The sequence below is a fragment of the Ictidomys tridecemlineatus genome, chromosome 7, assembly GCF_052094955.1.
Source record: "Ictidomys tridecemlineatus isolate mIctTri1 chromosome 7, mIctTri1.hap1, whole genome shotgun sequence".
Taxonomy (NCBI): Eukaryota; Metazoa; Chordata; class Mammalia; order Rodentia; family Sciuridae; genus Ictidomys; species Ictidomys tridecemlineatus.
This window is the reverse complement of record NC_135483.1, coordinates 141,728,212-141,750,667: the sequence shown is the minus strand read 5'-3', so window position 1 is coordinate 141,750,667 and position 22,456 is coordinate 141,728,212. Positions and strand designations below refer to the sequence as shown.

Below are 22,456 nucleotides of genomic sequence, written 5' to 3'. Positions count from 1 at the left end.
CAGCTGGTCACCATGTGGTGATTCCAGAGTAGTTCCAAGAGGACCAGTTTTCCCCAGACCTCCTCAAAACCTCAAAACCTCTCAAATGTCCAGGAATTCACTCCGCCCCAGAGATTCTTTGGATTTTTGACATCTTGAGTAACAAGATGAGTAACTGACACGCATCCGGTTAACGGCGACTTATCTATCTACCCATTCATTCATTCATTCATTCATTAGCCAGGCACTAAACACCCACGTGTGGCTTGGGAATGTAAAGAAAAGCTAAACTCTACTGTCTTTATGGGAACAGATGATTTAATTAGCAGCAAAGGCATTATAGTTTAGGTCTGAAACTTTCCCCCAAAGGCTCACGTGTGCAAGACTTGGTTCCCAGCTGGTGGCACCGGGCAGTGGTGAACACTTTAGGAGGTGAGGCCTAGTTGTTGGAAGATGTGGGTCACTAAGCACATGTCCCTGAAGGGGTCATCTTGTGCTGGGTCCCTTGCTCTCCTTATCTCTCTCTCTTTCTGTCTCTCTCTCTGCTTCTCTGTGGCTATGAGGAGAGCCATTTTGCTGCTCCATAAGTTCTACCATGACGCTCTGCCTCACCTCAAGCCTAGTTTTTCCTCAAAAGGAAAAGATTTCCCTGCAGGTTTAGTTTCTGAAGTGCCAGAGGAATTTCTGATTGGTGAAGATTTAGTTGACCGTTAGAGACTCGTCTCTGTCCCAGGGCAGTGACTTCCTTGATGAGCCCAGCTTGGCCAGGGCCTGGCTTATGATCCAGTACTTCCTACAGATCAAGTTGGGGTGTCCTGCAAAAGCATGAACTCCCCACATGACCCATATGGATTAGAGAGAACAACTCCCTGAAGAAAAGGGGTGCTATTTCCAAAAAGAGTCCTAGGGAACACAAAGCAATAAACACCCACCATGTCAGGTCTCCCCAAACCATTCCAAGTTCCCAAGTGTCCATGGATTCTTCTGGTCCGGGTTCATTTCACAGCAGCAAAGTCAACATGATTGTGTGAGCAGCTTCTAACTGGATGCTGACAGTGCCGGTCCCTTCAGTCTGCTCATGAGTCACAGCCTGCTAGAGCAGCTCTGAAATAGAGCCAAGAGGAAAATTCAGGCAGAGAAGCCAAGCTGAGCCCCAACCAGGGAGGAGCCCTGGAATGCTTGTATCTCCAAAGCTGCAGTCAAGGCCACTGACCTTGACTGAGGAGGATGGACTAAGGGCACAGTGAGTGCTCAAGTTTGCAGAAGCAGTAAACATTTTATGGGGCTAGGTGGGGGGACTGTGGGATAGGTGAGCATCAGAGGTGTTGGGGTGATGGGAACCGAAATGGGCAACATGTTGAAGTGGCGATATTAACTCCCTCACCTCTATGTTACCCAAGTGGAGGGAGGATTTTTCTATATCCTTTTGGACACTGTATTAGACAGCTTTCCATCACTATAACAAGATACCTGAGATCATCAATAAAGAGGAAAGGTTTATTTGGGCTCACAATTTCAGAAGTTCCTTTCCAAGATAGAGCAGACCCATTGCTCTAGCCTCCGGTGGGCAGCTGATGAGGGCAGGGAGCACGTGACAGAGCTATACACCTTGTTACCAGAAATCAAAGAGAGAGGCAGGGGCCAGATTCCCAATGTCCCCTTTAAGGCATGCCCCCAGTTATAGGCAGACCTCCCACTAAGCCCTGTCTCCTAAGGTTCCACCACCTCCCAGTAGCACCTCCCTGGTGGCCAAGCCTTAACACATGGGTACTGGGGGGACACTCAAGATCTAATCTAGAGCAGATACCATTCCTCACAGTCCCTCCCTTACTCTTCTCCACCTAGCAGTTTCTCTTGACCCTTCATAATCATCCTTACTGTAATGGCACCCCTTTCTCCACAGAAAATCTTAACTAAGCTTCACCATAATTGATTTTAGGACTATCAGCAAAAGAGACTCAACAAAAGAGTTCAATGTCAGTAAACTTCCTATTTTCCTTTTGCTCTATTTTACTTGGCTACTGTCCTGGAAGAATTCAGCATTCCAGGTGCTGAATGCCCCTTTACTAGTTTTTTCACATCCAGTATAACAGTTTGTAAGAGAGTGTTTGCAAATGCAAAGTGTGATTTAAAAAAAAAAAAATACAAATTCTTTAACAAGTCCTCTGACCTTGAGCTGGAGCTTCACAGACATGTCCACATTTCTAAGATAAGAGAAGTTACCAATTGGGCTCCATGGTAACAGCTGCAGGGGGAGGGAAGAAAGGAGATAATAAGCTCCCCCCTTCTCAGGTGTTGTCCTTGAAGGGTTAACTTGCCCAGAACAGTGAAAGAAAAAGCTGCTTTTTTTGTAAACATCTGCACACTGTGAACTTCTGAGCCCCTGCCCTTACGTGCTGGGTATAAAATTCTGAAACTATCTGAACTTGGGGTTCAGGGGATTGATTGATTACAGTGAAATCTGTGCCCGCTGAACCTGGCTGCAGCCAAATGAAACTGTTTCCTGCTATCTTCTGTGCCCTGCCTCGACTGCCCTACAACATTACCACTGCACTTTCACTTATTTTCCTTGTTTATACTGTGTGTCACTCAATAGATTGTAACCTCCATGAAGACAGGGATTTTTGCCCATTTTGTTCATTTCTGAGTCCCCTAAGATAATGCCTGTCATAAAATTGGCACCCAATAATTTTTGTGACATTAATTTGTTAACGGATTGAATGCCCAAGAAAGAGACACAATCTCGAAGGGAATTGCCATCTATGAGAGAGAGACTGTTTCCAGCGTAGCACCCTGAGCTCTCCTCTCCCCGTCATTCCTCCCTGGGAAGTTATAGTGATGTACAAATTGATGGGCTTAGGACAAAGAATGAGCTGCCTGCAGGAAGCTCTCTTGCTCTGCTTCTAACCCCTGTGTGTGTCCAGTGGAGCAGACTTTTGGGCAGCATTGCCAGGGCTGGGGGCAGGAGGACTTCCATCTATCTCCTGCAGATATGTCTTATTCTCAGTACCACATTGCCCACTAGCCAATGTGAGATTTGGATTCTATACTGACCTAACTCTTTTCTCTTGTTTCTCTATTGGTTCAAAACTGTTTATTGGTCCCTGTTGAGTTCTCACTCTTCCTCGTAATACCATGAGTAGTAAGAACGGGCTGTTATGAAGCATCATAGGATGGCTGCCCAGCTGCAAGTTGGATTTCCCAGATCTTAAGATGCTGCAATTCAGGGCTGGGGTTGTGGCTCAGTGGTGGAGCACTCACCTAGCACAGGTGAGGCACTAGGTTGGATCCTCAGCACCACATAAAAATAAATAAATAATACCATAGAAGTATTGTGTCCACCTACGACTAAAAAAAGAAAGAAAAATTAAATGCTGCAATTCACATGCAAGAGATTTTGGGGGGGGACGCTTTCAGAGGCAAACCCCTGTGAGGAGGCAGAGAGAGGAAGAGTTGAACTGTGAGGCAGAGTAACCTGGGCCAGTCCCACGTGGGCCCTGGAACTGACTGTGCCTGGGCCTGGGCCCTTCCTCCTCTATAACAAGTTACTGAATGTGGACGCCACCAGGCAGAGAAAAGTCACCTTGGCCAAGGGCAAATCCCCTCCAAGTCCTGAAGGGGATTTGTAGGGGAACCTCCGAATGGATCCACATGCAATCCCCCAATGGAGAGCCCTGCGGGAGTTTAGAGGAAGACGTGACTGTGAGCCATTGAGATCGTGAGAAGTTTCCTGTTGAACTGGAATCCTATCTAAGCCTGAGAACCTTCAGGCCTATTAGTGGCACAGAAGGGCATCAGATTGGCCGGAGCGGAGGATTATTTCTGGGAAACAGCTAAAGGAAGTGAGGTAAGGCAACTCATGGATGCAGAATTCACCTCACAGTAGTTACCAACAACACCTGGTGGTGTGCACAGCTCTGCAGTTCTAGAAGTGCCCTCAGCTGCCTGATCGCCCACACATCTTCATGACAGCAAGACCCATGGGGAAGGCAGGAAATGGGGCAGTGAGGCTTGGTACAGGGGCTCCCTCTTTCCTATTTCCCCCAGAGTGAAGAAAGGAGTTTTTTGCAGGGAAATTAATATGGTGACTGTGGGAAGGATAAATCCACATGTGGGGACAGGAAGCAGGAAACGTGGTTGGCGAGCTCTAACAGGTGCACAGGTGGAGAGTGACAAGGGCCCGGAAGTGAAAGGAAAGAAGAGAAGGCGTAGATGTGAAGCCATAAACTACCGATCCAAGCAATTCAGCCAGTGCCCAGAAATGGTGAAAGGAAGAGACGGAGGAATCAATGATCATTCACAGGTTTTGGCACTGGGAATTCGGATAATGATGTTCCCATGAATATGAACAAATGCTAATCATATTATTAATAGTTAGTCATTGCTGAGTTCTTACCATTTGTCGGCCGCTGTTCTAATTGCTTACATTAATCATTCACTCAAAACTCGAAAACTCTAACATGAGAGCTATTATCATCCCCATTTTAGAGATGCAGAAACCAAGCCATGGAGGAGCTTGTTTGCTTTCCCAGGGTCTCTCATCTGATCCGTAGCAGAAGTGAGAAGGAATAGAATCAGAGATGGAGAAGGGGAGAGGACGTGATGAGCTTGATCTTAGACTCTTTGACCTAGTGCAGTGGCAAGTGACCCAAATGGCCACGAGTGGTAGACAGTGAGAGATGTCACAAAATGGGTCTAGGCTAAGGACTAGGATGAGCCCTGATCGGGTTTGCTGGTTCCAGAGTCCTGATTGTCCTGCCCAGTCCCCAGCAAATGTGAGAATTGGTGACACTAAGCAAGTGAGAACACACTCTGACCTGGTCTCCCTGGCTAGTCTGGTGATTTATCTGTGTCCACACTAGATGATAAACTCCTTAAGCAAGGATCCCTATCTTATCTTATCCCTATCCACAATGCTTTGTGCTGTGTTTGAAATAAACAATAAGTATCTGAGAATGGAAAAAAGGCAGAAAGAGAGAGGCCGACCATGGAGTCAAGATCATATAGAGAATCTACAGATTCACTAGTGGAGTAAAAGCAGAGGCTCAGCAGTGTTAGATGGTCAGAAGACACCAACTCATAAGAGTTGCTTTTGCACATCTCTTCTCAACATTGGTAGCTTAAAATCAGCATTAGTGGAAATACTTAGATTGTGGGAATGGACAATTGCTATCTGTCAGGGATTCCTTTTTTTTTTAATATCTTTATTTTTATTTTTGTTTTTGTTTTTATGTGGTGCTGAGGATCAAACCCAAACCTCACATGTGAGGGGCAAGTACTCTACCACTGAGTTACAACCCCAGCCCCACAGGGATTCCTTTTTTCAGAAGAGATGGCTATTAGTTACCGTCACACCACAAGGTAACACCCAGATACCATATAGGAGGAACCGTAGATGTAGTGATTCAGAAGTTGTAGACAAGGAAAGGGACTGTTGCACAGACACTAGCATGTGATCCCCTCTGCAGAGTCCATACTTTCCAGAAGAGTCTACCAGACCAATGCTCAGGCCTTCATTTTAAGGGCATTTTTTTTTCTTTCCCTCTTCTGCTTTTCTTTTTCCCTCTTCTGCTTGTTTCTGCTTATTGTTATCACACCTGGAAAGTGAAGATGCAGATGAGGAGCTGATCAAGAGCAGGCAACAGAGAAATGTAGGGTTAGGATCTCTTTTAATTTTTTGAGGAATTTTTTGGTTTGGATCTTTAACTTTTGCAAGGAGACGGGGAAAATGAGAGAATAGTGTTTTGCTTTATGCAATATGCTTGTGCACAGACCAGAGGAAAGGGCTGTCATCCTGCTGTCCTGGGAGGAAAAGCACTTTGAAGGGAAATATCTGACTCCTCCCACATTTAATCACTATAACCATAACCATTGGCAGGAAGAGTTGAAAATATCTGCACTTCCTCACCTAAGGCAGGCAACAGTCTTAAGGGTTTTTTGTCCACAACCCACCCAGCTCTATATGTCTTGGTCATACATATTAACATGGACTCAAAATTCAAAGAAAAGCAGATCCAATAATAGTTAAGTATGGAAAACACAAAGTTTACGAAACTGTAGTATGACCCAATCATACCACTCCTCTATATTTATCCTATAGAATTAGAGTCAGCATACAGTAGTGATAGGTGCATACCTACGTTTATAGTAGCACAATTCACAAAAGCCAAACTATGGAACCAGCCTAGGTGTCCATCAGTGGATGGATGGCTAAAGAAAATGTGGTGTATATACAAAATGGAGTTTTATTCAGTCATAAAGAAGAATGAAATCATGTCCTTTGCAGAAATTTGGATGGAACTTGAGGACATTACATCAAGTGAAATAAGCCAAATTCAGAAGGCTAAGGATCTTAGGGGGAAAAATAAAACAAGATGGGGGCGATCTCATGAAAATAGAAGAGAGATCAGTAGAGTATAGGGAATAGGGAAAGAGAGAAGAGGAGGGAAGGAGAGATAGTGGGAAATAATACTGACCCAATTATATTGTTCTGTACACGTACAAGTATGTAACAACAAATCCTACTATTACATATAATTATAATTCAGCAACAAACTATGGGAAAAGACAAAGTTTAATGAAAATTCACAATCTCCCCAGGGCCTACCTTCAGTCTGATAAATAATAGAGGCCATTACATTACTGAGTTTAAGCTTTACATTGACAAAGCCAAAGCTCTTTTATGGGAAGTTAAAGAATTTTTATGCATACCAGTAGATTGTCATAGCATGTGCTTGTACCAACAGCACACATCAGAATTCAGATCCAGCAATGCAGCCGCGTATTTGTGGTCTGTCCTGGCTGTGGTGACATACCACAGAAGTTGTCCCGTGTATATGTCTTACATGCAGATAATTTTCAGTGAAAAAACTAAAAGGTCCATTTGAACTGAAGAATGTTTATGCTCAAAAGCAGTAAAAAGGAAGCAATAAACCAAGAAGTATACCCTTTTTAAAAATATATACATTTATTTTTTTAGTTGTAGGTGGACACACAATATTTTCATTTCATTTTTACGTGGTGCTGAGGATCGAACCCAATGCCTCACACATGCTAGGCTCTACCACTGAGCCACAACCCCAGCCCATATACCCTTTTTGAATGATAAAAACTAATGTTGAAACTTAATCCATCATCATGTTTACAGACATTTTTAGGGAGGGTGGGCCAACAAGGCAAATGAAGAAAGCACCTTTTCCTCCATTCAACCAGACGCTGTATTTTGGCTTTTTTATGATACACAGGATGACTTAATTTATTAACTTGGGTTGATAACTGGTAACAGCAAGTCTTTGTAGTTTAGATTCTTTTTCTACAGCAACTCCAAACAACACAGTTCCTGAACTATGCTGTGAGCTTGAAATGGTGTTCATGTCAACATTCTAGAAGCATTCACGTCCTACTCTGACACCTCTTGTTAAGGCAGGGAGCAGTCGTTAAAAGCTGTCTTCCTCTTTGCTAACCCAGGCCACCAGCAATTTTAATTGTATAAAAATAAACTGGATGAAACTGTTGTGCCTGGATACCTTTTTAAAGCATTAGCTCCTGAGAAAAAAAGAGAAGTCCTAACCAATTGCTCTCATAATAATGACCCCAATTCAGTGTACATAATGTCCTTTGCAGTAAACGCCAAGAAATCAGGCAACTCTGATCATGATAAGTAGTTTATTATTATTTATATACAAGATATTTTCAAAGTTGATTCCAAACTACCTATTGCAACCATAATACCAAGAAACTGTTCAATTTTAACACACTAAGGGTCGGCAAATGAGAAATTACCTCAAAGAAGGGAGTGGTTCATCATCTTTTAAAAGTGAGAGGAAAACATCAGAAGGAAGAAAAACACAGCTCCCTCTGAAACTCATCAAATCCCACAGCTATCTTCACAGCCTTGGTGGACAAAATCCAGAGCCCTCAATTTCCTAATATAGGAATCCTTTTTCTTTCTTTCTTCCTTTCTCTCTTCCTTTCTTTCTTTCTTTTTTTCAGTTGTAGATGGATACAATTCCTTCCTTCCTTCCTTCCTTCCTTCCTTCCTTCCTTCCTTCCTTCCTTCCTTCCTTCCTTCCTTCCTTCCTTCCTTCCTTCCTTCCTTCCTTCCTTCCTTCCTTCCTTCCTTCCTTCCTTCCTTCCTTCCTTCCTTCCTTCCTTCCTTGTGCTGAGGTTCAAACCCAGTGCCTCACATGTACTAGGCAGGCACTCTACCACTGAGCTACTACTGCAGCCCTAGAATTCATTTTCAAGGTAACAGTCAAAGTCAAGAAGAGCTTTCAGGCTTTTCTTTGCTGCGGCCCATGAATTCCAGTTCTTCAATGGGACTCTCTTTCTCTTTCATTGCTTTCTGAACATGCTGCCGGTAGCAATTGAAGAGATCTGTGCACCGGACCCTGGAGCTGTCTCCCTTGAGGAATTTCTCAGCAAAATAGCAACTGAAGCATTGGTTGGACTTGTGCTTCATATGGGTGCATGCCTCCCTGACACTGTTCATGGCTATGGTCAAGAAGTACATACTTTTAAAGCAAGGCAATTACGGGAATAAACCTAAGAAAAAGTTTAAGTTTCACAAGTAGGTCAATTCTTAATTCTTAAGGCATAATTCTTAAATTTTGATTTAAAATACACATTCTGAGGTCTTTTCTACAAAATTTAATTTAGATTTTAAAACCAAAATTTTCCAAGGAAATTATGAAGTGGAATAAAATATTATATCACAGTTAAACTTGGCTATTAGAAAATCAGTGCATATATTAATCTACACACATTTTAGAGTTTAAATTTTGATATTTCTTATATATATATATATATATACACACACACACACACACACACACACACACACACACAGCATTTTTATGTATACCTCTATTTTATTTATTTTTTTATATGGTGCTGAGAATAGAACCCAGTGCCTCACATGTGCTAGATAAGTGGTCTACCACTGAGCCACAACCCCAGCCCTAAACTTTGATATTTCTTTATTACTCTTCTATAGTTTGATGCTTAGGCCATTTATGGAATGTACAGAGTGTATCATAATACCAGAATAGGTTATCAGAGTTTAAGTTAAAATATCTAATCTAATCACTTATATTCTCTACTAGATTGTTTAAATATTCATTGAATCCCTTAAAAAATGAAGTTATTTAATAGCTATTTATATTCCTAGATAAAGGTTTTTCAGGTAAACATTCAGTTTTCTGTTTGGTCTGGGGGTGTGGCTCAGAGGTACAGCACTTGCCTAGCATGCACCAGGCCCTGAGTTCAATTCCCCCAGTACTATGACAAAAATAAAATTTTAAAAAATAAATGTCAGCAGGACACAGTGGCACGCATCTGTAATCTCAATGGCTTGGGAGGCTGATACAAAAGGATCGCAAGTTCAAAGCCAGCCTCATCAACGGTGAGGTGCTAAGCAACTCAGTGAGACCCTGTCTCTAAATAAAATACAAAATAGGGCTGGGGAGGGGCTCAGTGGTTAAGTGCCCCTAAGTTCAATTCCCAGTACAAAAAAAAAAAAAGTAATATGTCTGTTTGATTGATGAAAACTCTAGTTAACTGACAGTCAAAGCTACTCAATAACATCTGGGTGAAAATGTTTACATTCAATGATGAATTAATACTCCTATCTTTTATATTCTGCTCAACAGTGGGTTTTTCCAAATGGTAGGGTTTGCAGATTAAACTCAAAATGTAGTTAACTTTATTCTGTTATTCGACTTCTCATAATACAGACCAAGAAAATAATTCTAAAAACAGAAAAAACTCATGTTCAAAGATGTTGGCCTCAGCATTATCTATCATTGAAAAATTTAAAGTAACCAAAACGTCCAACAGGATAGGAATGCAATCTTGAGTTCACCAGCTCCATGGAGTGACTTGTGAAGTGTGAAGATCATGGTATCTGGAGCATATCTTGCCTAAAATCAAGACCAGATATCTTTCCTTTGTTTTTGTTTTTGTTTTTTGTTGAGAGAGCAAAAGGGCAAATGGTGATGTTTTGATATGTATAACTGATCTCCTGTGATTCATTCTCCTTTGGAAGTTCTGAAAAGTATAGTCAAGTCAGTATAGATATTTAAGAAGACCCTGTGGTTGCCTAGAGAGAAGGGAATATGGCAAGAAACACACAGTTAATTCCTCTTTCTCCATTCATTTATGTTCTCTCTAGGCTCGCATACTAGAAAATATTTTGGGAAACATAAGAATTTGAAAATTTAACAGTTCATTAAAATATAGTATAAATGAAATGAAATGCACTGAGGCCAAGAGGCAGGAGTGTAGAGGTCACCAGACCAATGGTGCTCACCAGGGCTGAACGGCAGCCTGGGGGAGCTGGGCAGGACCACACAGAGCTGACCACAGTTACCCGTAAAGTTTTAAGGAATGGACAACGTGCAGTTGCTGATCCAGTCAGAGGATCTTTGCTCACTTCATCATCTGCTTCCTACATAAGCTGTTCCTGAATGGGAAACAAATGCAAGCGCATCAAGTCTGGGAACAGATGGTGCTTCTGTATGATGAAGAAACAACGAGGGTGAGACGGACAGCAAGCAAAAAAGATGGGCTCTCTTCCCCTGCCCCCTGTCTGCCCCGCTTCCTCCTCAGCTCCTCCCACCTTTGTGAGGATGAAAGATGCTATAGGTTAGAGAGACAGAAGACAAGGCTTAACCCTAAATCCCCTTTGTGCACGTTAGTAGAGCTCTTGTCTCCCAAAGTAAAATAAAGAGGCAAGGGCAGCTGTAAAATGGCAGCGAGGCCGGACACAAAGCGCTCAGGGCATATGGTGACCTTCCTCTCTCTGGGATGGGTTGAGCCTCGCTTGTCATGCTGGGGGGTTGTTGTGAAATATCATTTGGATGCTATTGTTTGTCTGTGGCCCAGAAAAAAAAAAAAATGTGACTGTCTTGCTGAGCTGGAGGGAAGAAGAATCTAAAAAGGATTTATGGAAATGCCTGGAAATTTTGCCAAAATGTCAGTGTTTTAATTGTCTGCTGAATCGCATCTGAGGCGGCTCTCTCTCTGTGGATGGGTTTGCAAGTGCGAGTGGATGTTTATTTTCCTACTTGTTCTCTGGTCTTCTCAGCCTTGTTTTGGATCCGGATTTGGATCTACGGTCTTACAGTAAAAGTGGTGTGGTATGTGTTACCATGGACGTGGCAGGCTATGGTGACAAGAGGCACACAAATTAGATTTTCCAGAGTAGTTCTCATTTCGAATGCTCTGTTTTGGGGCCTATTAGTACTTGTCAGACCATATGTCACCCAGGTTTGGGATGCCAAAAATGAATCAGTAAAGGTCGTTGTTTATTATAAAACAAGTACACAGTAAGCATGAAGAAACATTGGGGAAAGGAAGAAAGAAGGCAGGGAGGGAGGGAGATAGGGGGGAGGGTGGGAGGGAGGGAGGGATGATCAGGATGCACAGGTGGAGTCACAAAGCTTAGACTTAATTCTAACTTTACTATGACCTGGTCGTGTGTGTGGCACTTGGCCAAGAAAAGTAAGTTTCTGAGCCTTTCGTTTCTTCGTCTAGAAAAATGTCTGGACAAACCAATTTATTTCTGAAACCCATCCAACTCTATAGTTTAATAAAAGAGGGCTTTACCCAATGCTTTTAAGCCTCTTTCCTTGGCTTTTTGTACAATGAGTTCATTGTGACTAATCAGATCGACCAGTCCTCTAAGCAAACATGGGATATAGCACCTAAGTACCTCTATCCTACGTAGGTGGCAAGCCCAGCACTGGAAGTCGCTATAAGCACAGTCTTTAATTGGGGCGAGGGAGGGGGACACTGCAGAAACAGAATTATTTAGACTTATTGCATTTCTTTCAGGAGAAAAAGGAGTATTATTTTTAGGGCAGAGGAGATTCCAAGTTGCAGAGGCAAAAGTTAAAGGAAAATTTAGTTAAGAATTTGAATAAATGACTTAAGAAGAATATACTAAGCGAATCCAAAAAAATATCAAAGTGAAATATGAGAAATTTGGGACTTGCACAGGGTTGTTTTATAATGAAAAAAAGAAATCTGAACTTACAGTCAAAGAAAGAATGCCTTGTAGTTAACTGCATGCACTCAAAATGTGGTCTGACTTAGAAGACAGGAGAAGTACTCTGGAAAATATTTTTTTGATTCCCATATTTAATAGTGCTGGAAAGAGTACTGTCATCTCAGGCAGGAGTTAAGTAAGAGCTGATAGAGATATAAGAAATGCATTCCTTCACAGCCCATGAGCTCAGATGAGCCCTCAGAGCTGAGACAGAGGTAAGAAACCACAGGCCACAGCGGCCCTGGCCGTGCCAGGGCTATAGCCTCTCTCTTAGCAGTCTTGGTCCCAAAGCAGATTAGGTGGAGTTTTCCTCATGATTAAGAAGCAGGAAGCAAGGAGACTGGGGAATGAGGTCTGTGGACAAGCATATGCAGGAGACTTGGGAGGAAAGGAGGCTCACCTGTCCCAGGAAGGTATACATGCAGCAGAAAGCCAGTATCAAGCAAGCAGTGTTTGCTACTGGCTACATTAGCCACGGTTATCTTTTCAATTGCTTTTAGTTAACTTCTTCTGTTATTATTCGGTAATTTTTCTTGATAAGTTGGCAAACAGTTAAGTAAGTTTATATAAAGTGATTTTTTAAAAAATAATTGATCATTAAAAAAAAAGAAAAAGATACAGTGGTGCATATCTGTGATCCCAGCTACTTGGGAGGCTGAGGCAGGAGGATTGTAAGTTCAAGACCAGTTTCCTCAAAATAAACAATAAAAAGGACCTGGGATGTAGCTCAGTGGTAAAGGGCCTCTGAGTTTAATCCTCAGTACTACAAAAAATAAATTTTAAAATATGAAAGGAAAAGAATAAGAAAGGAAAGAAGGAAGGGAGAGAGGAATGGGGGGGATAATGCATCATACCCCTTCTGGACCCTTATGTAAAAAAGTCTTTATATATTCTAAGTCCAGGCTCAAAGCATGATCTGTAGCTAAAATTCTTGCCTATGATCCAGGCCAAGAGATCTCACTGCTGGTCACCAGGACATAAATCTGCACCTGTCTTTACTACCTGTGTAAGTTCCTAAGGCAGCATCTAGGAATGGAAACCAAACAAAATGACTTAGTTTTCGTATGGCACTAAAGTGTGACATGAAATAGTGATTCTACTACTCTTCACCCTCTACCCAGTGAATCCCCTTCTTCCTTAGAAAAACTTAATAAAGGCCAGGTATTGCGGTGCACTCCTCTAATCCCAACTATTTTTGATGTTTGAAGCAGGAAGATCACATGTTCGAGGCCAGCCTCAGCAACTTAGTGAGACCCTGTCTCAAAAAAAAAAAAAAAAAAATAGAAAAGGCCAGGGATGCAACTCAGTGGTACAGCACTTGCCTGGCATGTTTGAGGTACTAGATTCAATCCCCAGTACCAACAACAACAAAGCTACCCACCTTAGAGTTAGTACAATTTTGTTTGCTCTCCTACTGCTCTAAGTATCTGTTCTGTCTGGAATAATAATAATAATAACTGTCATGTCTTGAACACTTTCTGGGTAGTAGTCTAAGCACTTTACACCCATTAAATTTTTTGACCCTCCTAGTAACTCCTTCAGGAAGTTGCTAAATATTAGCCCCGTTTTACAGATGGAAAAAAAGAGGCAAATGAGGTTTAGTGATGCCATGGCCACATGACAGGAATCAGTCACAGGCATTGCAACTCCAGCATCTGTCTCCTTAATCCTCACACTGTGTGATGTAGAAGATTTTTCGCTGGAACTAAGTCTCTTTATTTTAGTTTAAATTCTTCCTCATTAAACTACATGTAATGCTTCTACTTTTATTTCTTCAACGAAATCTGAAATCAGAATCAGGTAAAAAAAAAAAGTCAGGAGATTATATATATGAGAGAGAGAAGTTCAAACAACTTCAAGTCTGAGAATGCTTTGGAGACATATTTGTTCATTTTAAAGGATTTTCAGCAAAAAAAGTTAGTGTTTTTAATCTCTACTCCCACATGTTTAAAATAAAACGCTTTTATTAGAGCAAGTCATTGAAATAAGATGCAAATAGTTTGAAAAAAAAGGAAAAGGAAAAAAGACTCCTGAAAATGACCCTGTGCCACTGTCTCGGAAGAGAATGGTAAGTAGCACACAGATATATAAGCAGTTTTTTAAATAAAAAAAAAATTAATTTGGGGGTTTAGTTTGGATATTTTCCACACATATCTCTCATCCATAAGGATAGCCACTGGGAGCGTTTTGAAGCACTTCTTCCAGTAAACATTAATATTTCTAACCACAACCATATTGTTTATATGCTTTAACTCTTGGACTATGAATGTTGTTTTGGTTGTCTGTTCTTTGTTTGTTTGTTTAAGGACTTTGTGCCATATAGCCTTCGCAGCCTTGGGAGAAAGTGATTGCATTAATATGTCAAGAGAGAATACCCACAGCACCAAAAGAGCAGAAGGTTCCTGGAAGAAATTAGCTCTGATTCCAGTGCAAGTCCACATTCAGCATCTCACCATTTCTCCTCACAGCAAGGGCCACTGCAGCCCCAGAACAATTTGCCAAGCAAAAAGCTGGAGCCTAGTTACTGAAATAAACCAAACAAAAATCTAATCCTGCAAGAGTTTCGAGGTCCTGAAAATGAACAAAGGAAATCAACCACTGCAAATGTCTGAGTTTTCAACTTTTAACCCAAGGTTTGACCCTGTGGAGATACAGCCTCATTTGATCATTTCCTTTCTTGAGTTATTTTAATATGCTTGGTATGACATAACCACTACCAAAATACAGTTCAATGCACTTGTTTAAAACATCTTAAGATGTTGAATTGGAATGAGAAAACAGAAAGAGGTCAGTACAACCCACCATGGCATTCTAAAGCATGAGAAGTTCATAGAAAGGAAGTTCATAAAGTTCATAATTAACTAAAAATAATTAATAGAATTAACTATTAGTTCTGTCAAGGACATCTACTTTTTATTGTTTGTCCTGCAGTGTAGATGACAGAATATCCAATGATTAGGAATTATTTGGTTCAGGTAAATGTACGTGACTTACACAGATGCTCAACGTAAGATGGGGTTGTGTCCTGATAAACCCCTGGTAAATTGAAAATATCAAGTCAAAAACACATTTAATGTAAGCCAGGCGTGCGGGCGTGTACCTGTAACCCCAGCAACTCAGGAGGCTGAGGCAGGAGAATCGCAAGTTCAAAGCCAGCCTCAGCAACTTAGCGAAGCACTAAGCAAGTCAGTGAGACCCTGTTTCTAAATAAAATTCAAAAAAGGGTTGGGAATGTGGCTCAGTGGTTAAGTGTCCCTGAGTTCAATCCCTGGCACCAAAAGAGAAAAAAAAAATAACACACATACACACATTTAATGTAGACTGACCCAGGGTTTCTTTTTTTTTTTTCTTTTGTAGTTGTAGATGAACAGAAAGCCTTTATTTTATTAGTAATATTAATAATATTTTTATGTGGTGCTGAAGAGCGAACCTAGTGCCTCACTCATGGTAGGCAAGTGCTCTGCCTCTGAGCTACAACCCCAACCCTGACCCAGGTTTCTTAACCTGGCTGTTGATTAGAATCATTGAGTGGTTTTCTTAAACATACTGATGGCCTGGTGCCAGCCCAGACCAATTGCTTCAGAATCTCTGCAGGTGGAGCAAGAGCAACAGTGTATTCTTAACCAAACAATAGCATTGTACAGTTTGTGATGCACTGGTATAAACAGCACAGGCTTTGGATTCTGACAGTGGCTCTAACCCTGGTAACTGTGCACATTGAGGGCTGAGGATGTGACTCAGTGGTAGAGCACTTGCCTAGCAGGCACAAGGCCCCGGGTTCACTCAAAGGTAATTGTAACCATTAGATGAGAACATACTTGGAAAATGTTTGGTAATTGTAGATAAGAATGTAGTTTCTTTCCCTTTACTCTTTAATGTTTTTTGTGCTCTGAAAAAAAAAATCTGATTTTGCTAAATTATTTCAAGAAAGTTGTTCAGATATCCAAATGTCTTTTCATTCCATTCCAGAATTGACTTTCCAAATGCTTCAGAGTCCCTGGCTAATCAACCACCTGGTGACCCTGTGCGGGAACAATGAAGTGTGAGTACCATGTTAGGGAGCAATGAGTCCCTATTTAACAACAGTGTCACAAGCCATGCCATGAAAGGAATAGAAATAGAAAAGTCTCACTGTTTTCTCTAACCAATCTGAGTCAAAATGCAGATTCCACCCTGAAGCAGCCCATAGCATGTTTGCAAAAGTTCCTTGTTCATGACTCACTAAATAATAAAATTCTGATTTTCATTTCCAACAGTATACTACTGTTGGCTTGTGACAGGGATATGATAAAGGAATTTTCTTTAAAATAGGGTGCATAATGTGATCATAAGTCCACAATATATTTCACCTTAATGCCTTGAGAAAGGTCAGGACCTTCTCTAGGAAGCGCAGAGGAGGTGAATCTTTTCTAAGTGGATGCTGCTGGATAAATCAGAGATTGCTAGTGCACATAGTGGGTCTTTCGTAGAAGCAGACATGCTTTCCTGGTAGCCTGTCCAGTGGAGGATGAGGAGTTACCATGTGCTGGGCCCTTCTCTTTAGCAGTGTTCTTCTTCCATCTTCAACTCAAGTCTTAAACCACTAGACTTCCCTGCCCCACTTAGCATTCCAGAAAGAATTAGGAATTTTGTTGACATCTATTACCACTTCAGAAAAAAGAGGAAAAACTATTTTATTTTCATCATAATTGAGAGCCCTAAGCTAAATACTATCCTCCCTTAGTGTTCATGATTTTGATCTGAAATGATATGAATGCTTTGAGGGTTCAAGTGTGGATTTTTACCAGTCAGAAAAAAAAACTCATGAGTATCCTTGTATCAAAGACAAGAAAATTTAGTACCAACAGCCATGACAACTGCATCAAAAGAAGGCCACTGGATTATACTTCAAATAAGTTCACATTTCTCATTGCATCTGTGGTACATTGCAAGACTGAAATCCAGCTTTTCAACATAATATGTGTCTAGATCAAACAGTATTAAATAATCATTAAAATCTGCTTTGTCCTTCTTGAATTGTTGCTCATAGCTTCACATTGTCCTATGTGTATTAATGGCATGTTGGATATTATAGCAAATGTGAATTGCAACTGTCTTGTGTGGTAGACAGTTTACTAAAGTATTATCCAGAACACAGGCTATGTGATTTACTAACTTATTATCCATTAAAAAAAAATCCCTGGGTAAATAAATGTGTAACTAAAAGAATTGTTACTCTGTATAATCAGATGAATAGATACAAACAGGGAAGATTGCTGTCATTATGTTGTATATTGTGCTAAACAGATGCACATGATTTTTTTCAAATAGTGCGCTATGTCAAACTGCTTCCTTCCGTCTGGGCTGGACTTTTATCAATAAGATGCTTCATATTTCAAATCAATCGTTGTTCTGAGAAGGCTATTCTTCTCCCCATCTCTCCTCTGTCTTCTACCCTCCTGCCCTTGTCTTGCCCCACACTCTTTAGCCAACAGGCTCAGCACAGCTGAGCTTTATAGACCTGTTGTTTCTAGTCATTTCTAGTCACTGGGTCTGCCCTTACCCTCAACAGTACATCATGCCCCCGGGCACATCAGAAACACCTCATCACAGTGAGCAGAAACTGAGTCTTCAGGAGCTTGCCAGCTGTGCCTGACAACTACTCTGGCAGTCATGGCTGAACCACATGAGTCTCATTTGTGCTTTGGATTCTCAAATAGGAAACAGTGGTGATGCCACTAATCCACCCGGTCCTCATTCATTCTGTCCTGGACACGTATCTTTGATGCAATAGGTAGGATTTCTAAGAGCAAGTAGTGGTCATGGACAGGGACAGTAAGAGGCTCTCTCTTTCCATCCATCCCATCCATCCATCCCAGCTGTACCAGAAGCTCTCAGGCCCCTCAGGAGGCAGGCAGTAGGCAAGGATGTGGAGGTGAAAGCTTCTCAGTAGACCAGAGTCCAGCAGCAGGGCTTGCTGGCAAAGCACCAGCTATAATATAGATAAGTGGTGTCAGGCTCAGGTATCAGATGTTTTTGGAGCACAGAGGAAAGAACCAACGACTGCACCAAAAGCTGGAATCAAGGAAAAAGGTAGCCTCTGGACTGAAAAAGCAAGGGATGTCAGAATGAATTCTAAGGTTTTAATTTGGCAAGATGTGCTAAAAAGCAAAAGGCATTTATTAAGATAAATAACTAAGGATGACGTGGTTTCTGCTGTGTCCTCAGCCCTACTCCCGAGAAAATTGCTTCTATGAAATCCTTTAAATTTTTCTTTTTGTTCAGAAATAATTCACTTACCATACAAATGTAAGAGTCGGTGGCTTTTAACAGAGTCACAAAATTGTACAACCACCACCACAATCAATTTCAGAACATTTTCATCACCACAGAAGAAAATGCATATTCTGTAACTGTCCCTCTTCAGTCCCCTACTCTCACCCCTAGCCCTAGGCGACCACTAATTATTTTCTCTATCTACAGATTTGCCTACTTTGAGCATTTCATGTAAACGAAATCATATGACTACCTTTAATCATATAATGTAGATACCCTAATATCTACATTAGGTGAATAAACCTAACATAGATATTTGGGTAACTGAAATGTTCTGGAAAAAGGTCCTACCCTTGGCCACAGCTGACAGATTAGATCAGTATGCTCTTGACATGAGGGTAGCCAATCCATACATTTTGCAACAACCAATGAGGTGATCTGGCAGGAAACATCTGTGCTAGATGATAAGATTCTCTCTCATTTGAACTTCAAAAATACTAAGAGAATGAGGCAGGCTTCAGTAAAATCTAAAGCTGCTCCAAGATTCCCTGAGCTGGAGTTATGCAGAAGTAGACACAGCCATGAGCAAAATGAGAAAGAATAGTCTACCTGATAGCAGAAGCTTTAAGGTAAAAACAAAAATGCTCACCCTATCAGCAAGTGCCAAGTGGGGCAGACCCTGGAGGAGAGCTGGGAAAGTTAGCAATGGCACCCAGACTAGGAGCACACACACTCCTCCTGCTGACCTTCCAAGGTGCTCCGGGGTTCTCACTTTTCCAGACCTACTGTGGTTTCCCTTCCCCAAAGATCTGATTTGATTTTTGTGTTCTGAGCTCTATGTTCTCCTATATATGTATGCTTATAATAAAACCACCATTCCTGGAAATTATTCAAATGAACTTAAAAGAAAGAGCACCTAAGTGGGATGAGGGAATAATAGATTCAGTACAAGATGTGCTATCTTTAAGATGAGGCTTCGAGATGAGTAGGTGTAAGGATATATATGCACCTATAGGAGCAGAATCAGTGCTGTGCATGACATAGACAGTAGCATGAAGGCAGACAAAGAGACACCTACAGAGGAGGACGAGAAGGGGCAGCCAGAGACTGGGTGAAGAACCAGGAGATAGTGGTTGGAGACGGAAGCCATAGACCTAGAATCATTATACTCTAACCTAGTATAATGTCACATGACCTTTGCCATGTGACAGCCTAGGTCTTCATTATTTTCCATACTTGCCCAAGAGAGCCACAGTTTGACTTTCAGTTAACTCAATGAACACTTAGCTTTGACTTCCAGTTAACTCAATGAACACTTACTGAGAACCAACCAATGCAATAAAAGAGATTAACTAGCACAAGGATGGGTGGGGGCAGGTCCCTAGCCTCAAGGGAAAGGAAAGAAAAACCTAGGGCTTATTGTGAGCTTACCGCACATCAGTCTGGCGCCGTGTGAGTCACACAAGTTACGTGAACCCAGTCAATGACCAACTGTGGATGATCATGAGCTTAAAACAAACATGACTGTAGATCCAAGCAGCAGCAGTTATGTTGGTGAAACCTTGATGGAGACTCTGCTGTGAGATTTCTCTGGTAAAACGTTTCCAGGGGCTGCTGTATTAAGTGAGATGATATGAAAACAATCCTTTGCACATAGTGAAGACTGACTCTGCCTAGGATGTTGGCATCCTTATCATTAATATCCACTTGCTTGAGACCAAGTTTGGGGGTCAGGTTGTCAGACTGACTACAGTGCCTGAGGACACCAATAACCACACTTCAAGGCAAAATACAGAGCAGAGAGATGCTGGAAGAACCAGGTAGATCCAAGCCCTGCCACCATTTCCTCGCTCTTGTGTAAGTCATCTGCCACCTGCTTCTCCACAGCCACCCCCACTTCCTGGGGTCATTTTATAGCTCGCCTGATCCAGTACATGAAAGTGTCTTCTAGACAGTAAAAAGTGTATACAAAGATTGCAGTTTGAGCCATTTGGGGAAATCAGCCAAGTTTAGCTTTGTAAAACCGTTTTGGGTATTCATGATCAATTTTTCAAGTAAGTCTGCATTTGGGTGGGGACCCGTTCTAAATACTTCATCAGCCCTGCCGGGCTTGGGCAATGGGACTTTGCAACAGGAAATCCCTAAATCAGCAAATGAGATTCTGGGATAGGTGAAGACAGCACCTCCGAGGTGGGGGAGGGTGCTAGCAGGAAGAGAGAAAGAAGGACAGAGACACGTCCACAACCAAATTGCATATTTCCCCATGGGCCTCTCTGAGGAGCCCAGACATGGCAGCCCCACCAATCTCTGGGCCACCTGAGGTGCTAGTGTCATCTGTGGCTACATCATCTGATCCAAGTCCACATAATTAGCCGCAAGATGGTGAAACAGAAAGCCATGGGGAAAGACCACATCAGTGCAACTTGCCTTTGGAGATGAATTCAGACCACCCAGAAAGGCACTCAATTCTGTATAATTCAACAAATCCTAATGCACAACATCATCAATAACAAATTGGTGTAAACCCCAAATCAGACCCTCTGATTCTAAAACAAACAGAAACCAACTGAAAGAAAGAGAGATGTTACCAATAGATGCCGAAGTGCTTGGGCAGCACATATACTATTGACTCAAAAACCAGAGAGTGATCATCTGAAGGATTTCCCAGACTCTGGTGATTTGCTCTCATTTGGTGAATTGTATACATAGGTACAGCATGGGCAAGGGAAAGGTTGTTAGGACATAGCTCCTGCTCCCCTGAGGCTCACAAATGAGTTAACATTCATATGAAACCACAGCAACAAAGCAGTACATAATGAATGCTAAATTGTATAACCCCAGCTATACCAATTTAAAATTTACCAAGTAATCAATTAAGGCAGGCTGGAAATATCAAGAAGACTGCACAGAGTAAACAAAACTTGAGCCTCAGAGCTTGGAAAGAGGACTTTGCATTTGATGGGAATAAACATCTAGCACATAGTAGGTGTTCAAGCAAAATTTGTTGGCTAAACATTGTTGAACAAAGGAATATGGATAGGCATGGGCAAGGTGGATGGTCAGTAATGTCAAACTACAAAACCACATATCCTTGGCTTCCATCTGAAGCATTTTCTTTGTAAATGCCCAAGAAAAGGCATTTACAAAGCTGGACACAGTGGTATATGCCCATATTTCCAGCTACTCGGGATGCTAAGACAGAAGGATTACAAGTTAGAGGCCAACCTGGACAACTTAGTAAGACCTTGTCTCAAAATAAAATAAAAAGGACTAGGAATATAGCTCAGTTGTAGAGTGCTTACCTAACAGGCAAGAGGTTCTGGGTTCAACTCCTGGCACTGTAAAAAAAAAAAAAAAGACATCTATAGTAATTTTATTTCTTTTTACATTTCCACTCCAAGTGAAGGAGATATAAAAAAGAAAAAAATGCCCTGATAATACAGAGAAACTGACCACTTCTGCCACTACCCTTTATAACTATTTAGAAATAAAATTTCAAGTCTACACTTTACAACTTGCACTTTTATTACTGTGGTTCCCTAACTCATGCACTCTGCACTTTAGAGGAGACTATCTGCTCTGGAAATCTCTAGAACCTCCCTTTAAAGTTCTGAATGAATGTTTTCAGTATTTAAATTTCTTTATTACCTAAGTTAAAACAAAAGAAAAGTCTTTGTAGTCTTTTCCATGAAAAGCAAAGAGAACCCTCATGCAACTCTTCCATAGATTAAGCAAAGCAAAGACATAAGTAGTCACAGGACTGCCATGATTAGTGATTTATAAACCAAACACAAAGAGAGGGGAATATTGCTTCCTCTTGTCAATTGATTTTATTCACTTGTAGACGAAAGTCTACAATCTACTTTCAATGTAAATGTGTGATCAATTTCCATCTTCAGAAGCACAAATTTTAGAAACTCTCAGTGTATTGGGGCCACTGCCATTTCCCTTCCAACCAGGAGTCACACAGGTATGTAGAAATGGAGGAATTATTATTTTACACAAGAGGAAACTGAGGGCCAAAGAGGTTACCTGACTTGTCAAAGCTCATCGCAGCCATTAGGTTCAGGACCATGCTACAGAAATGCACAATTTTCTTCACACCTTGAACTTCACTCTCTCATTCATACTCAGCATTTCTCAAAGTGTGCTGCATGGAACACAGGTGCCTGG

At 41.4% G+C, this 22,456-nt stretch overlaps 1 long non-coding RNA gene and 1 pseudogene across 1 annotated transcript; both read right to left on the bottom strand.

The window, feature by feature from the left end:
* Positions 1-275: 275 nt before the first annotated feature.
* On the bottom strand, positions 276-22,456 carry LOC120892776 (uncharacterized). Its single transcript, XR_005737547.2, has 3 exons — positions 22,316-22,456; positions 21,586-21,621; positions 276-1,083 (listed from the first exon to the last, which is right to left on the bottom strand). It is a non-coding gene; the product is annotated as an uncharacterized LOC120892776 (long non-coding RNA).
* On the bottom strand, positions 8,128-8,510 carry LOC101956746 (TP53-regulated inhibitor of apoptosis 1 pseudogene; annotated as a pseudogene).